The sequence below is a fragment of the Dermacentor variabilis genome, chromosome 3 (genome assembly GCF_050947875.1).
Source record: "Dermacentor variabilis isolate Ectoservices chromosome 3, ASM5094787v1, whole genome shotgun sequence".
Lineage (NCBI taxonomy): Eukaryota > Metazoa > Arthropoda > Arachnida > Ixodida > Ixodidae > Dermacentor > Dermacentor variabilis.
The window spans coordinates 101,532,175-101,549,932 of NC_134570.1; the positions used below are offsets into that span (position 1 = coordinate 101,532,175).

At 44.9% G+C, this 17,758-nt stretch overlaps 1 long non-coding RNA gene across 1 annotated transcript; it reads left to right on the forward strand.

Moving 5' to 3' along the window:
• Positions 1 to 4,038: 4,038 nt before the first annotated feature.
• LOC142576114 (uncharacterized) lies at positions 4,039 to 7,968 on the forward strand. The gene is made up of 3 exons (XR_012826790.1): positions 4,039 to 4,182; positions 6,535 to 7,078; positions 7,879 to 7,968. It is a non-coding gene; the product is annotated as an uncharacterized LOC142576114 (long non-coding RNA).
• Positions 7,969 to 17,758: the final 9,790 nt, after the last annotated feature.

The window sequence follows — 17,758 nt, forward strand, 5'->3', positions numbered from 1 at the left end:
GTTCACTAAATGAATGACTTTCTTCTTTCTCTAGTCTTATTAGCTAAGTTATCTTGGAGGGCAACTACTTTAGGGGCACATCTTTCACGTGCTCAAAAGCGTTGGTGCTGTAATGTCTAAATTCTGTGCGATCTTGTGCCTCTGCAAAAATCATTAACCTCGCGCAGGAAATCTCCTTCAAGTGGCAATTTGCAGGTTTCTTACTCTACAGTGCGCAAGACTGAGGAAGAAGGGTGTGCGTTATGATGAAAAAGGGACCCCCGTTTAAATGATTTTATAAAACATGAGGAATTTAAAAGGAGCAAGACGCTAAAAGGCAGCTGTGGTAAAGAGCGCTTATAAAAAAACGTAGCTGCTCTAGTGACATACGCAGGTCTTTCGATCGCGAAGAATTCGGAGGCGTCAGCACGGAGTCAAGGCAACGTCGTCTAGGCCTTAGTGGCGTGGTCTGGGTGCTGCCCCAGCAGCTGGTGTCAACCAAGCCGTCAAGCCTGAGATCATGTCTCGCTGAGGCGCCGAAGCCGACAGCCAGCACCATGCTGCTCGGCTTCCCGTGTGGGCACACCAGACAGACAATGAGTGCCAGAATACCTCGTTTCACGTCAGCGAACATGCAGTGCTGAACATCGCACACTTGCCAGCGGTGACTGTGCACTTTGTTGACTCCGTTAAGAAGAGTCGCACCACGCTAAAATTTAGTATCAGCATAGATTTTTCTCTGGAAATGGGAAATCTGTGTAAGATTTGAAAAGATATTGGGAAAGGAGCGTTATCGTTACTTTTTCAGCTATGCATGTGTTTTCGCTTCTTGTGCGGTAGGTGTTATTTCTCTGCTGATGTGTTTCTGTGCTACAAATGATTTTTCTCTTGCTGCAAACTCATTGCGCCTTGGACTGTTCGTTCTGCGATGTGGGGCGACAGGCCAGGTTTGGCGTGGCAGTGTGCATACTTATTTTACTTTCAATAAAACCAACAAACTGGCAAAAATTCCCGCCTTGCGTCTAATATTGTAGACCCGATAGCAGATCGAGTTAACGCTGCTGACATTTGCTAGTACTATGCACCAATGTTTGCCCTCAAGTTCATAAAGTAAAAAATATCTCAAATGAGAACTGTTGATTATTTAATATATATATTTTTTAGTTATTGTGTTTTACGTGCCAAAACCATTTTCTGATTATGAGGCACCCTGTAGTGGAGGACTCCGGGAATTTCGGCCACCTGGTGTTCTTTACCCTCCACTTTAAGCTAAGCACCCGGGTGTTTTCGCATCTCGAGCCCATCGATATGCGGCCATTGTGGCCTGGATTCGATCCCACGACCTGGTAGTCAGCAGTCCAACGTAATAGCCACTGAGCAACCACGGCGGGTATTTATTATAATGCGATCATGCTCCGTGAACGTGATCGTGACCCCACCCCACTCGACGAGGAAGAAAAAATGTTATTCTATGGCTACGCTGACTTCTCATCTCATTCAAATCGAAGATCGTGGTACGTTGGCAGCAGCGCCCTCAAGACCCCTTGGAACAAGAGGAAAGGCTACCCTGCGCAAAGTGCAATGGTAAAAAAGAAGCGGTCAACGTGGGACATCTACTATAGAAGTGCGCTGCTGCAGAAGGCATTCGAAGAAGGCACCTTCTTCGAGGACCGTTAACACCTACGCATCCGGTTGGCCGGTGGACCTGGATTCAGGGACCCAGTTTCTATTCAGCAATCTTCGATATCAGATATTCTGGCCCCTATCCCCTGGTATAAGACTCCAAATCCAACCTAGGCCCGGACACCCGAAATCCATTTTTGAAAGAAAGACGTTTTTACCGCCAACACCTCTAAGCCCATCATTAACTTTACGAAGGCACCTTGGAACAGAATGACTTGGTAATTATTCTTTTCTCCCATGTTCCCATGCTGGATTCTTTTCTCCCATGCTGGTTTGGCGGAGTGTCGTAGTTTAAATTCAAGGTTGGAAACAGTTCGCCTTCAAGCTAGCTTATTTTATCCTCGTGTTTTTTCATTGGTATAGCTTATAATTTGAAACATACTCCACTACTGATGATGTTTGTTTTCGGTAATACTCGATTCTAAAATATTATATGCTCAGTTAGAAAAGTATGAAAATTTCGCTGACACCAAACTTCTGAAGGTTGAACATCATTCTGGCTATTACATTCCGAAGAAGTTTGTGTGGAGTGGCAAAGGCTGCCCTTCGTTTCCTCCTGTTTTTTTTTAAATGCAAAATTGCGCCTAGCTATGGTTGGTATGATGCTGCCATCACAAAATTATCATCTATTGAAGCACCGTGTGAGAGCGACTGCGTCCTAAGCAGACGTTTGCCTTAAGCGCAGGGACCTTCAGGTAGAATTCTCTTCATCGTAGAATTTATCATTCAAGTATTGTATTTTGAGTCCATGATCAGCCATTTCGCAAAGATTTCCAGCAGCTGGTGTCGTGTGTTAGGTAAACGAAACGTAACTTGGCCGCTCCATAGCTACACTGAAACTATTCCTTTGGCACAGTAAGCTCAGTTGTCAGTTTTTCCATGAGCTCTGTGGCTACTAGTTATATGCAGGAACAGAGGCTAAAATGCCATCATGATGTTAGTGATCTGTGCTAAAAAACGTAATAGGAACAAGATGTATATTCAACGTGAATGGCGGAGTCCATGAAGACTCCCATCACCTAACCTATAAAATGGTTGATCAAGGTGTGGAGTGGGCTCTTCCACTTAGCCAGCTTTGGAGTTCTGTGTGGTCAGAAATGCCCGATTCACTTCGGTGAACTTATTTTGAAAGTCTTTTTGGACGGCATACGTCTCCCGAATATTATTCTCTGCCGTTTTCATCAGAAACTGCTTCGCCCTGGTGACGAATCCAGAGGAAGGCTCCTGGCGCCTCTTTCATTCCGCCTGCAGAATATGTGGGCTGACAGTAATGAGTGTGTATATTGATGAGTGTATATTGTATTGTGGGTATATTTTGATGAGACATCCTCTCATCCCCTCTTGAACATGCATGCAATGGAGTACCTACAGTTAGGCCGCTAACGACTCCTACGAAATGAAACAAATGCCAAAAATGACCGAAATGACCAAAAATGACAAAATTTTCAAACGCACGCCTGATGACTGCTGCGATAATCTTATTGGCCGTATTGCTGAATACGAAATACAAGATCCAACCAGAATTAAAACCTAATTTTGAAAGTCATCATTCTCTTTATTATTCTATGGAGCAGTCACGGATAATTGTTTTGGTCAGTTTTATTCTTCGCTCATCAATGCATACTGAAGGCGTCGTAAGATATCTGATAAATAAAATGGTCGACCGTGATAGATTTTTCGAACTGAAGATTTGCTTCTCTCTCTCGAGTTTAATCTATCGTATTTTTGCAATCCTGTTGCAGCCTGCTACAACGTATTTTGGACGCTGCGAGCTCTAAAATCACGTATTGATAAAAAACGCTATAGTGTTAATGAAAGGGGATCAACGGCGCATATGTACTAAAAAAGTAATTAGTGGCAATCACTCTACGTATCCGAAGGAGTAGATCTAAAAAGAGTCACTTCAATGGGTTTTTATTTTTTTGCACAACGTGGTAGAATCGGAGAGCTCGGCGCGAGCCGTCGACCAGCCCATGCACATGCCTAATTCAAGGGTGTCTGCAAATATTCCGTTCATGCAGCTTTTAGGGCGCCTTCTTGCGCGGCAGGCGGAAACGCGCAGTGCATAAAAATCTTTCGAGCCCGGCGACACGGCGGGGCGCGTTCTTTCCCCAACGTTGCCATAAGTTAATCGTTCATGCGCTTTGGAAAAGTACTTCATTGCATCCTTAGGAGCGCTTCTTTACTTCTCGGCAATACCGGCTAGCTGGCACCGTGCCGCACTTGGTAGAGCGAAGCGTAGTGATATATTGCTCGCCAAAGGAGAAGTAGTCCTACTTTGCCTTCTTTTGGAAGAGCTTAAGCCTTTTTGGTTTTAATCATACCGAATAATACAGAGCGCCGTTGCAAGCGCTCGTTTGTGCCAGTCCGTAACAACGCACCAAGGTAAGGCAGTGCCGGAGACAGAGTCACCGGCGCATAAGGTTCTATGTTCTCCTTCTTCCTGGTGCCCAGGGGCGTTCAAACACAACGGCCGAATAAGAGGCGGTGAAAACCGATCACGGACGCAGGAATATCATGGTGAGAGCGATTGAGTATTTTAGCGCGTTAGTATTCTTGCGGTAGTTCAGACACTTTCCGAAGGCCATGTATGTATGTATCTGTCTATTTATGTTTGTTGCCATCTGTGCTTGTATGCGACCGTTTTCCCGCTTACTTTGGTCACTGGGCAGTCTGTGGTGAAATAGGTAGTGCGTCAGGCTATTAGGTAATAAGGTTCGAGGCGAATCATCAGATCAACTTGGGTCACTCAGTGTACGGCAATTTGTGCATATGAGCTGCTCTTCAGGGAACATCTGCCACGCATAAATGGTTCACTCTAGACGCGGTACTGCAGTAGGTACAGCCGTTCGAAGAAAGTATTCGACGCCGAGGTAGAGCACTGGGCACGTGCCACTTGGTCTGTGCTGGTTTTCAATTAACTTCTTGTCGTCAACTTGAGTAACCTCGTATTTGCTGCTGCTAACGTAAGGCTTTACAGTGAAGAAGTTTAAATTATGGTTCTGCTCAGACTGCGATAAAACACATTGTTTCTTAAGGGAGGTGAATTAGTCAAGACCCTATGTTCAGTGTCCCGCTGACGACGGTTACCGTACAGTAGCGTATAGCGAAACACTGTCCGAAGCAATTCTGCAGCACTGCGATGAGGAAATTCCCCAGAGTACGGTTGGCTTGACAGATCGGCCGCTAGGGCGAGCCATTGGACTATAGCATTGTGGGAGAGCTTTGGGATATGCGAGTGTTGGTGCGGCATAGAGCCCCCAAGGGACATGCGGGCCGTGAAGGTAGTGGCCCCAATGTTAGCAGGGGGACAGTCCTCCAGGGGTAGAGAACGGTGGAGGAGCTTACGTGCGGGGGTCAGCTGTGTAATAAATAGCCTGTGTCTGACAAAATAACAAGGCCTGTGTGGGTGAGGGGATTGAAAAATAGCTTTTAGAAAGCCTCTTGTTTAGTATTATTGGCCAGCAATGACTGACTGGAATGAACGGACGTATCAGCTCGCATGTGGGATGTTATTTCAGCCTTACGACATTTGTCTGCCAAGTCCGGAACGTCGCATGCCGAACACCATGTGAACGTTCTTGAACAGGTCGGCTATAGTCTTTGATGAAAAGAGAAAGTGATTATCAACCCTTAAAGTTACAGTTTCCTTCATGATTCAAAAATGCATGGAGTTCATTCGTTTGTTGTTGTACAGCTTGGTTTGCTTCAAGCTAACGAGAAGCGTGGTGACAGAAAAGAGGTGTTTAGAGATGGGTGCTCTATTCAGAATAGTTCCGTATGTGCCTTTTTCATTCCAACCTATATTGAACAGCGTCTGCTGAAGATTCTTTTCTCGATATTATCATTGCACCCATGCGCCATGGGGAAAATAACGAAGTTCAATGGTGAAAGCGAAGCGCCTGAGAACCGGCTTACTTACTCGAATTCAATGTAGGCGCTAGAGCTTTTGTGAAAAATCCACCTGAATGAATCATGCCGTGAAAATATTGTTCAATAGAAGAACACTTGCACAGCGCACATCACGCTGACATAATGTCGCATTTCAACGCGTAGTCAGCCGCATCAGATTATCGGGGAATCACGAAGCAATAGAAATGGCCTTCGTGAACGCGGTTCGAAGACGCAAAGAAATGTTATATTCTGTATTAATTTGACATTGAGATAAAATAAGAAATTCTGTTAATTTACTCGCATTAATAGACGTTTAGGCTATGTTGTATCGTGATCGGCTAGATGTAGGAGCCATCAAAAACTCCCTGTATAAGATATGGTGCGTTCAATCATCACGTGCTTGTCATAAACTACGGGGGCACTCGATTCGCGCTGTTTCACTTCACAGCTTTGTACCCTGCCGAAGTGAGAGCTGTGTGTCGATTTCAGCATTATTGTTAACATTTATAATATTGCTATTATTCTATATGGAACTCAGGGAATGTTCTTGTAACAAAGCTTCAATGCATTCATAGTTAGTGTGCATTTGAGCCCTAATTAGTTTTCAAGTGTCACACTTGTGTGCAATTGTGTGCCTGAGTATTTTTTAATGTTCTCCTTGTAGATCTCCATTTCTTGTGTAAATTCTTTTGTGTAACATCTTTTTTTTTCATTACTCATAGTGCTTAGCCGATGCAGAAGCGAAGAGGCGTATCAGAGGCACCTAAGTTCTCAACCTTTAAAGCTCATCACCCCGCCCCCCCCCCCCTACCTCCTTCGATAAGTGCGCTTATTTGTGACCTGAGAAACCTATTCTGAACATGTTCTTTTAGAAGTTTAGAAACGTCTTAAATGATGCGTCTTGAATTTTGCTAGGGCAGTGTTTCATATTATTTTCAACTTGGCGTAGTGTAAATGTGGCATACTTTTTCCTCCTAGATTTCAACGGCGCTTCTAGTGTTTTCACTGGCTACCGGCACATTCGCCAGCTACATCGGCGCCGGCTTCGGTCTCGGCTATGGTGTTAGCCACTTCGGCGTGTCTAGGGGCATTGGATACTCTACTGTCACGGGATTTGCCCACAGTGTCGGCTACGCTTCGGCGCAGGGCTATTCTCTCGTTCCCGCAGGTATAGCACATGCTCATTCCATACCACTGGTCACGGCACACGCAGTTCCAGCTGTGTCGTCCGCAGTAGTTCCTGCAGGCGTGACCACGGTCACTACGACTTACCATGCCCCAGCGACGATTACGGCAGTTGAGACAGTACCAGTGACGCTGACGAAGGTGACAACCACGTATCACAGTCCCGTGCAGAGTACAAATGTGCAGCTGTCTCCTGTCTATGGGCACAACATTGGTGACCTCGGATACGGCACCGGAAACTACGGCTTCGGATATGGTCTAGGATCATACGGCCTCAACTATGGCTACGGGCTCGGTACACCTGTGCAGTATCTGATTCTCCTCCGTCGTCGGAAGTGTGAGTAAATCAACACTGTACGAAGGGAATTCGATCAACAGAAAGATTAAAAGTTTAAAAGTGAAGGCGTTATTGCGATTAAATGCCGCGGAGAACGTTCGCACCAAATCGTTAGATCCCAACGTCGGTGAAATTTTATTCGACAACAACTGCAGCTCGAGGAGTAGAATTTAAATCGCGTATTGCACTTGTCAAGAGTAACGCGTGGAAAACTATATTACCAGTAAGGGCAATGAGGTATATTGTGGTAATATAGGAAAAACCTGATATTTGGCGTATAATTCACTAATTACCCAAAAATATGCGTCATTTCTACTGTTCCAGAGTTTTGAAGATGGATCTCTGGAGAAAGAATGCGCGTGAAAGAAAGGCGTACTTCGGAAAATGCTACAATGCACGTGGTCGGGGAGCGCGCAGAAAATTTCTTAATTCCTCTAGGATACGTGATAAATCTCCTTCACGCTGTAAAAAAAATTATTATATTTGTTTCTGTACGCAGTTTTCGACAATTCTGCATGAAGCTCAGCACAAGTATACAGCACACTGCCTGCACTCATAACCAACTGTAGGAAACCTCTTTCTGGCTAAATTTAAGAGTTCACTATCTGTGTTTCGTTGTTTGGCCTTAAATAAATACTTGACTTCACCTTAAACTTTGCAAACCAACTTAGTGAAACAAGATTGTCAGCAAGCCCTACACTTCCAAATGTTATACAGTAACAGACGAACAGCCACTTCCATTTTGGTTAACTTTGTAATGTCGGTGTTCTGTTCATTCTATTTCCTATGTTCTCTTGCAGAAACAAGGGACGACGTGAAAAGTGGCACCGGCTTATCCACGCCGAAATCATCAGGTTATCAACGTTACGACCACATTAGCTGAAGAGGAGAGAATTTTGCAACTTCAATAAAGAGTTATCTAGTCTTTTAAGCCAGATGCTGTGTGTATGTAGACTCGATTTCTGCTGTAAAATGGGATTTTGTTGAGAGGGTTTTGAATAAAGGCCATTCTTACCACCCATTAAGTGTTTCACGCTTGAAAACAAACAAAAACAAACATAGGTGTCTACTTAATAATTTCTTTTCTTGCCTGGTGCCTGTAAGCGGGTAGCAAAAAAAGCGTTTGAAACCCATCAATATTGGCTCATGTGGTGGTGCAGCAGAACATGAAAGCTAAGCAAGGGCACTTGTCGTCATCCCTGTCAATAATCATGATGAATTCTTAGCACTAGAGGCGCAGCACTAATACTGGCCACCGATAACATCGGGAATAACAGCAATAACAGCGCACGGGGAGGCCGTGGTAAGTATAAGGTAAGCTTTTTATTTTCTTTGTTTATATGTGTTCGAAGAATTCTTGTGCATTAGAATTATGAACTCTATTGTAATAACATAGTCGTAACAATACGAATGCATTCAAAAAGAAGTTCGCACGACTACTTTACAAAAATCGTGACATAAATACTTTTACTTCAGGATCCAAGTTCATAAGCTCACAAGTTGAATGGAATGCGCGTGAAAAAATGATTGATTAACGATTGCAATACTCCCTAATACGAATTTTGAGCGTAGCTGTTCCGGTGTTTTCAATTCGCGATGTATTTTGGCACATAATTCGTTTCTAAACGACAAGGTCTTCTGGGCGGCAGCGCCGATCTTCTGATTGGGCAGCTCCTTTAGGAGCTGCGGCAGACTATGCCCTTCCACCGGTTTCGTCGCTCAATATTGTCCAGAAAACACTGGCAGACACTATTTTATGTTACGATTTATTGTCACGTGGTAGCGACAATGAATAACGACAGAGTGTCGGAACTGTGAGTTGTAAATGTAACTATTTATTGCGAGAACTTGTGGCTAGCAAATTAGGTACCACTCGAGCACAAGGATAGAGGCGAGCGGAACCGATGATAGCCGAAAATTGGGTCTGCGTGTCAAGCACGTCGGCTTTTATACATGACTCGTCGAAGGCTTCAGCGCAATCGCAGGTGCCCGAATGGCTTCCAGAAAGTACTCCACATTGCGTCGCACGTAGAGTCAGATCACAAAAGGATTTTGTTACAACAGCCAATCGAGAGAACCATCCATAACATTCGATACACTTCTGGTACATGCAGGTGTGTCATGAGTCGAGGGATAACATTTAGCATTGGTTAGCCTGAGAAAAGTAGTAATTGAAGAAGGATAAAGGAATGAACAGGTGACTCGAGGTACCCTGGCGCCATCTCGCAGCGATCGTCGCAGAACAGGCCTTGCGCTGCATTACGCTTTTTTTCTTTCGGTTTCGCAATACCCTCCTCCTACACTTACCGCGTCATGCTTCCGCTACATCCTCCTTCCCACATTTCCTCCTCGCGCTCTCTTCGCTATCGCCACCTTTCATTCGCCGCTGCGCTCCGCGCTGCTATTTCATCCTTTGATCGTGTTCTCCTTCACTTCGTTCAGCTGGCGCTCGCCACAGAGACGGGCGCCTAAGGGCTGCGCTCTAAAAATTACCAAAAATACACGCACGACGACACTAACACACACATACACACAAATATAAGAACGTACAAAATCACAAATGACGGGAAGTCGTATACGTGAAGTCGTGTACACGTGAAATGGAAAACTACGTTTTGTCGCTTTCGACCTGGTGTTGCCTAAACTGAAATCACCACGCCGTGTGCATGTCGAATGGCGGGCGAGATCAGCGTAAACGCGACCATGGGCTGTCCCTCTTAAGCCCACCAAAGGCGGTCATTAGGGCTACCAATTAGCGCACTCTGCTGAACCCAATTGCCACTTGCGGAATTAGTTCGACTATGGCCCGTTGGTGTCCTCGAATTTTGCATTTTCATTGCAGGAAAACCGTCTTTATTAGTATGCGCATGTGTTCAAATTATTGTGGAGGACTTCACAGATTGTCCCGGGTTGATTCCTGCTTCGATGTTTGTCTTTCTCGCTCCAACTTGTACATGCAAGTGTTCGCGCATGCTGCACTGTTTTTATTTTTGTTCATTGTCAGGCTATTTAACATTATTCTTTCTTTATAAGAAATTCATATTTTCTAAATAAACGAAAGGCACTAGCCGGAGGAGGCGTCCATCATCCACCCTTTCCAGTGTGTCGCCAAATTATGATGCCCATCTAATGTTGCATTAACATCAGTGAAAAGCTGGCGTTCGAAACACGTACTCAAAAAACAACGAAAATTACTGCAAAAACAACGTCATTTTCCTCCTTTGTTCTTTTCATTGCTTCTTGTGTCCGTCTTTGTACGGCTATTTTGCGTAACTTGAATGAGTACCAAACTGATCAACTTCGTTTCGTTCAAACGTGGTATTCCTGCACGTTGAAATCTTCTTGACTAAGTCCACACGTGGCGAGATTGATACCTCTTTGTTAGGGCCGAGGATAAGGCAGATGTAATTATAGGTCGAGTAGTCGCGAACAAAATCCCTTTCAGAAAGGCAGTATTTTTCGCAAACCTGAAAGAAAGCCCGCACGACTAGTCGCTTCGCACTTATGGCGACTTTTGCGGGCTTAGGAAAAACTTTTATTTAGCGCTAACGGAGTGACGGAGTGGTTGGATCGGGGATTTTTCATGTTTCCCATGAATTTCATAATTGACAATTTGACTCTATGACATTTGTGACGTTCATTATTTATAATGCCAAATGTAATTATGTGATATATATGCAAAAAGAAATCGTTTCACATGCTCGAAGTGACAGCAAATAACAATAGCTTGCTTTTGTGCAACTACGTAGCAATTTTATATATCTATATTTTGGCACAAGTTACGTAGGACGTCCTTATAACGAACCTGTACAAGCCTAATTCGCGGAGCTAGCTTACCGTTTTTTAATGCGATGGAAATTACGCGGAAACTCCAAGGGAAGTTTTATCGTCGTCCGTGCCGTCGCCGTGAGGTTTCGTGTACATTTATGTCTATCTGTGCTATACGCCATGCCATGCTATATGACATACGGAACATGCGGGTTATACTGCCACGCCATTCTACCAGTAATGTTGCTCATTTCATGTTTGACATTCTACCTAAAATTATTCCTCAGGAGTTTGAGAATGGCAGCCGACAAACAAATCTCAAGAAATGAACACCGACAGCGCATCCCTTTTATTTTATATGTCCCGATACCTAAATAATTAAAGTGCGAAACAATAACAGAACTTGAAAACGTAACTATTGGCGCGGCTGTGCACAACCTCCGAGATTACCCCTGGATAGAAGTTCGGGCCATACTCGATAAGGAACAGCAGAGGTAAAGGTGCTAAGGAAGACGTTGGATTCAGTTAATCAGCACAAATGAAATTTTCCAATGACATGATTCAAACACAGGGCTTTCAGCACAACAGCTCGTTTCTTCTAGCCAGCTTACGTTTACTTAAATTCATGCTACCACTACAGCTACGAGTCTTATACTTAGTTTAATGTTCTAACATGTTGCTATCGCATTCATTGCTTCGTTCTAATGGAGAAACTGTGATCTTTCATAAAATTTACAGTTACTTTAAATTTGGAAGTCCTGTGTTTTTTTTTTACTTTCTCAGGGAAATGTTCTGTACATGACACTGTAAAACAGCGGCACATAATAAATAACCAAACGTTTCCTACCGGCGGTGGCTTATAAATTGCTTAAACTTCTGACCGTTGTCACAGTTCACTTTGTGCAGCCGTGAATGGAACAAATGCCAAACACCCGGCACACGACGTGCCTAATCGTCGCACTCTTCAACATGCAAACACTTGTCCGTCGGATGTGTGCGGCGGGATTATGCACGTATTGTGCAAATCCTACTCTTCCCTCGCCTACGGTCAACCCCTATACACAAAGGAAAGGATTCGCACGCACGACCCTCTGCGTAGTTTGACGCCACGTGTCCTGACCATGTCCTCTACCACGGAGCAGCAGAGAATGAGGTTGCCCGGATGGTTGAGGATATATAACAAAGCCAGTGAGTCGGCACGTGTTGACACATCTTCTCTATCCTCGCGCGCACGTCCACGAACGTTGACCGTTTCTGTATTTTTTGTCCTGTAGCGAATGGCTTACCCGCATTGAACCGTTAAACTTCTGTTATTGGTTTTTACGTCAACTCCTCTTCCCTATCGAATTCTCTGCGATGGTCAACCTGGTTCGAGCTCCAATCAGACGCTGTTGAAGGTCACAAAGCCCCGTCTCCATAACACCGTGCTATGCCGCGATGATTTGCTCCGTAAACGCTCCATTACGTCTTTTGAGAATTGTTTTAGACTTAGCACCGCCTGCCACAAGGTGTTGATTCGGCTCCACCCAAGGCTGCGCAAGTGCGTAGAAGCGGAGGTAAATTGAGAGACATACGGCCCCCACTTTTTTATATATATTTACACGAACTGCATGCTGTGTGTCTGGTTGACAGATACATGGCATGGTGAGGCGGTGGCGCCATCAAACTCAAAACCATGGCAACTGTCCAAGTTTAGTCTAACCTGCGGCATTCTAACGTGGCAGATTTTCTCATTTTAAATGCGCTGCACACAAAAAGACGTCGGTGTGCAACGCTTCTCGGCGCACGAGACAAACACATGACTATAGACGAGAACGGAACGCGAACATTTACAAACTGCAGGAAACAAAATACATGCGACGAACACCGCTAAGCATGAATAATCTCAACAAAAACAGCGCGGAAAAGACGTACACGACCGAACCTGTTGAAAAAGAAATGTAATTTTTAGACTTAAGGCTAGTATTTTCTGCAGCAGGCCACGTTTGCAGGTAGTATTACCCTGCAGCCGCGAAGTCATTACTTAATTTTTTTCTCTGATCATTCCAAAGTAGTGAGAAGTGGTATTTGTGTTTTTGGCATACACACTTGACTGTTTAATCATGCCAGCAAAGGGTGCAACATAGTTTTGAGAAGCAAGTATCAAGACTAAAACAAGTGGTGTAGGCTACGAGTGTTATCAAAAGAGCTTGTGAAGAAGTGGCAAAGTCAATTAAAGGCATTCCGAAAACAGCAACAGTTGACGGTCCTAAGGTGAGAAAGAATGTAGTTTTCCTTCCTTGCGTGCATAAGCTAGCACATGGAGTAATACTTGGCAAGTAGGTGTAAGGTTGATGTCGCTTTTAGTGTAAGCCACAAGCTCGGTCAGATTTGTGCTGCCGTCCACACAAAAAACAATGGATGGAGTGGTGAGTCACAGTCGTGCAGGATGCTCTGTCAATCATAAAAAGTACGTGGATTGCAAATCGAAGTTGTTGATAGAATACCGTGCTGTTGTGGAAACCTTTACATAGGGCGAACAAATCGATGTTTAAATAGAAGTATCCAAGAGCGTGAGCTCAATGTAAAGAATGGCACTTGTTTCTATTTGGTGGTTCACTGCCGCGTAGGGATCTATATACACGATTTTGGTTCAACTGAGATATTCTACAGGCATAGAGTGCCAAAAACAAGAGACGTAATGGAAGCATTTAACATATATTTGGAATGTAACAGATGCATCAGTCAACCTTTGATAGCTTTGTCACAGGCACAGGTGTCATACCTTTGGGAGCGTACGGGAACCAGTTCTCGATTGGCCAGCTTTGTTATTGACACGTCAGTGTTACTTTTGTTTATCGTGCACACTTCAGAGGGTGTCTGTTCTCTTTTCTTTGCAGTTTTCTAGTTATTCGGTGTCTTTGGAAATAAAGTGTTAGTTTCGGGTAGTGCCGCTGTTTGTCATTTTTCCCGTTGGTCTACGCCTTTTTCGAACAGTTTTCTGTAAAATTTAAGCACACCAGCTCGCCCAGCTCTCACATTTGATAAATAATTTCACGGTTAACATAATCTTACTCTGTACTTCTGGTACTAGATAAAGGGACTACTGAATTCATGAATCACAAAGTAAGGCTCATTGTAACAAGTAACTGTACTAATTTTTTTTGGTACTTGGTGTCGCTCACATAAGTTTACAAAATGCAAGCTTATGTGAGCTTATGCAAACTTATGCAAACTAATGCAAACTAATGTAAACAACTAATGTAATGCAAACTAATGTAAACAAATGCAAACTTATGTGCAAACAAGTTTGCACATAAGTTTGCATTTGCAGCATATGTGGTAAGGCACGTTGAGCGTTGATGAGGCGTGAGAGAGGTCCCCATAGCGTAGAGCGGCCCCGTTGTCCTCTGAAGGAGCCTTCGTGAAAGAGCATTGTGCACAGACTCAGGGTGCAGAGGAGGCAGCCAGACAGGTGCTGGGCCGCTGTTGTCCGCCTCCGGCTCACGTGTTTTCTTACGACGCCATCGGTTCTTATCTTCCCGTCGGGTGCTCAAGCGCAAGCCTTGCCTCTTCGAAGACCAGACCGACTCTCCCTCATTTTTTTTTCTTTTTCGTCACTTTTATTCCTGGTGGAACGCACTGGCTTCATCGTTTTCTATGATACAGCAGCAGCGCTGCATGCGGAGTTTATTTTTTATTCGTCACCATTTTTGGCCAGGCATCTTCTCGTATTCTAACACGTGACACAGCCAAACGTCGCTATATTTATTAAGGCCCGTATGTTTCACTGCAAACTGCTTTCCAACGAGAAGCGCTAAGGCCAGCGTAATTTGACGTCACCCTTCTACGTCGTGCCAAAATGTTGGACCATGAGCCGCTCTTTGGACTCCCACATGCATAAGGAGGTGAACTGTACAAGTAATTTGACCAAAGTTATATATACAACCTCGTCATTTTGGAATAAAATAACAGAAAACCAGACTGGCAAGCTATATTTAAGATTTTTAGTAAAGAGAAGGAGCGTTAAGTCTCTAATAGATTCATAGCTGCAATTCACATTATAATTTATGTGCTTTTCGAAGAATAATGAATTAGAGCGGGAAGCCTGACCACAGACAGAGAAGGTCATTAACACCGGAGTGTTTTCTTTTATTACTTTAGCATTCTTTGCCTACTTCACGTACTTTCTATCTATCTATCTATCTATCTATCTATCTATCTATCTATCTATCTATCTATCTATCTATCTATCTATCTATCTATCTATCTATCTAAACGGTTTTCGCGGCTCCTGGGTCACCGGGTAGTAAATGGTCGAACGATTCACGCATAGGCTGCCGTGATACGACAACAGGGTTCAGAACCAACCGTCGGACCATCCTAAGTATGCGGCAATGTGTACATATGTGCCACTCCTGCAAGATTCTCATCTCACCTCGACAGGGGTCACTGTAGCCACGGGACTGCGTAGGTTCCGCTGTTCAATGAAACTCTTCGACGCCAACTTGGAGCACAGGCCATTTGGCAATCCGTCAGCGCTGCTCTTCAAGGAATCTCTTTAATATCAAATTGGGTCACTGGTGATTGGCGCCAACTTGCGGAGCTAGGCATCTGCCGCTGGGACGGTGCGGATCTACAGTAACACCAAAAGTCGTTTAAATTTTTCCCATGATGTGTGCAATTCAACGCATGTGGCAAGCATTTCTCAAAGACAGAAACCAGGCACTTTCGCCGGCTGCGGCACAAATGCACTGGTTCTCTGCCGCTTTTGAATGAACGTCCATCGCATTAACGCTTTGTCGAGCCGTGCAATGGATACACTGCTATGTGCCTCTCTTCAATGAACCTCTCGCCAACTTGGAGCACTGAGTATGTGCCACTGGTTGTGTGGCAAACGAGAGAATATGTTTCATCCTTCGCGAGCATAAGCGCGCCACGCTTCTCGTCCCGGAGTCCTCACCAGGTCGTCTCGGCGGCGCACTATATCGTACAGCGTATCGCGAAAGAACCTCGATAGAGCGGCTTAGTTGCCGCATCACGCGTTCCCGAGCGTTCGCAAGCACCGGCACGCCATGCACTTTGGACGCCACGCGTGGGCTTCGCGGAGGCTCCGCTAGAGGGCGCCGAGTGTTCTTAGGGGTGCGCGATGGAGGAGTCCCGCTGCAGCACACGCGTCATGCATAACTCATTTTGACCGTGGCACGTCGCGTCGGTATATTGATTCAATTCTAAACGCTTCACCGTTGGCACCGATCGCTAGATGTGTTCTCTCGAATTTTGTTTTTCAGTTTCCTTCACCGTCGACAGTCATCATCGGATGGGTTCTGCAAATTGTTATGCGCAGTACCTAGACGCCCATTCTGCGTTTAGCGTCGGCATACCTCGGCATGATCCCTTGGCACAACCGAGCGACGGAGCCCAGCGAGTATGAAAGAACGAACGCTGGGCGCAGCGGGGTATGAAAGACGGCGATAGCGAAAAGAACGCGAAGAAGAAAGCGGAGGAGGGGTGTATGGCGAAAGCGTAAGAAAAGCGGGGTGACGCGTAAGGCAGGCTCAGCAGCGTCGACCGCTACGAGATGTCACCAAAGTAGCGCGTATTCGTCTGTTTACCGTTTACATGCGGCCAGCGCATCCACAGATACAATATGTGTAAAAAAGAAACGTTGTGTGAGCGGTGGCCTGTCTGCGGCGGCCCCTGTGAATCGCGCCCACGTGTCACCCACGCGCTTCCTCTTGCGATCATCGGATTTCCGCGGCAGTCGTGCCACGCTTCGCTTCATTTGTAATGTGCCGCACGAGACAGATTGTCTGCGCTAGCCAATATACCGCGAAATGAAAATGGGTATAGAGCTGCGCTAAAATTTCCCATTATGAAGTATCGTAATCATTGGTGAATTTTTTCTCTCAAGAAAAATGTCCGCCAATCGTGGTAAATCATCTGCCATGAAGCTCTTTGAGTACATTTAGTAGGGTTAGAAACAGTGTTCGAAAAAAGAAAAAAAGGAAAGTCGGCAGATCCCATGCCTTCTGAGAATCGAAGTTATGCAAAGCAGTGTGCGGGAAGGCTACCAAGTTAAGCTAGCGACAATCAGAGCACCAAGATGTAGGCGGCTCTTTTATGACCTTCATGACACGCATATCATCAGATTATTGTCACGCCCTATCATTTATGTTCTTTATACACTCTTGCCCTACTATGACAATTTCAGTACATACCAAGATAACGAAGCGACCATGAAAGCACCGAGACGTAGACGTGTGTTTCAATACCTACATTAAACACATTGCATGGCATTCATATCATGAACTATTGATTACGTTCGTGATACACTCTTCTCACACTATGCGAATTCTGGTCCATATCAACGTAACGAAAGCACCATAAGAGCACCAAGACGTAGGTGACTAGGCAGATAGATAGACAAGGGCAAAGTGGCAAATGTTCTCCAAGAAATGCTTCCCATTTCGAATTTCGATAGACCATTCGATACGCCGGTTTCTTTAGAGGAATATTGATAAGGTGTCTTAATCATGAATTACTCGTAGTACTCGTACAGCTTGAACCCCGCCAATACATTCAAAGTGCCTCGAGCGGGCAGCCGCATGGCAGTTTTGCATGCATTTGAGAGCTTTCACACCCGCAGAAACGCTTTACCTCGTTCTGCCAACTCTTCTTTGCTGAGGATGCGTTTTAACGGCATTCCTGACCTTGCGTTGCATGCCGTCGCGATTTTTGACCTGCCACTGCAAGCTAAGTAAGGGAAGGCGGACCAATCCCGTACGCCGGCACCACCCTATTCAGCTGGTTATGGTTTTTCACTTTTTTCAGCGCACCGGCTCAGCCCCATCGAATGCTGCTTCACTTCAGCGTGCTCCTCGCCTCTTGTCAGGCAATTCGATAAGACAAGTCGCTCAGTGTAAGCAATGT